The sequence below is a fragment of the Durio zibethinus genome, chromosome 25 (assembly GCF_047325235.1).
Source record: "Durio zibethinus cultivar Kanyao isolate XHJ-2024 chromosome 25, ASM4732523v1, whole genome shotgun sequence".
NCBI lineage: Eukaryota > Viridiplantae > Streptophyta > Magnoliopsida > Malvales > Malvaceae > Durio > Durio zibethinus.
In genome coordinates this window covers 6,919,460-6,920,208 of record NC_143186.1, presented here as the reverse complement: position 1 = coordinate 6,920,208, position 749 = coordinate 6,919,460, and the positions used below count along the sequence as shown (strand labels likewise).

The 749-nt window shown below is 25.6% G+C and overlaps 1 non-coding gene across 1 annotated transcript; it reads left to right on the top strand.

Moving 5' to 3' along the window:
* Positions 1–536: 536 nt before the first annotated feature.
* Positions 537–609, top strand: TRNAR-CCG (transfer RNA arginine (anticodon CCG)). The gene has a single exon. It is a non-coding gene; the product is annotated as a tRNA-Arg (tRNA).
* The last annotated feature ends 140 nt before the right edge of the window (positions 610–749 follow it).

Genomic DNA, 749 nt, shown 5'->3' with positions numbered 1-749 from the left:
TATACAATTAATCGAAAAAGAAGATGTATTGAATTATCGAGTTTATGAGAAAATCGATGACTTGTTTAGTTTTTAATTGACCATGATCATTTAAAATAAGGTTTTTTTTTTTTTTATAATTTTAAAATTATACCTAACTTAATTTTGCATACTAATTAATGATTCTTTCTTCATTTTCACTAAAAATTTTATTTAAAAAAAAAAGTAAAAAATAAAATAAAAATACACTACAAAAATTAAAAAGTAAAAAATAAAATTTGTAAGCTTAGTTTTTTTTTTTTTTTTACATTTTCTAAAATTATAATGAATATTTCTAATTCTTATACGATAATATTTAGTTTATATAACTGCATAACATATTTATATAATATATCGGAATACATTTTTATTAACACAATGTTAACCTGAATGATTCAACTATTGAACCATTTGGCTAAACATCTGAATCTTTGAACAAGTCATTATCCAATAGTGAAATGAAAAGGAATCTTAAGAGTATATCAATAAGATATTTAATTTGACCAACGAGCCGAACTGATCGCGTGGCCTAATGGATAAGGCGCTCGCCTCCGGAGCGGGAGATTGTGGGTTCGAGTCCCATCGCGATCGGATTTTCTTTTCAATTTTTGTCCCTCAAAGGGGCTGCTGAAGTAAGTTCTATGCTTAATTCCTTCTCTCTCATTTTACATTTATTCCAAAAAATTGGTGGATGCATTTTTTTTTTTTTTACTTAAATGAGTAATTAATAA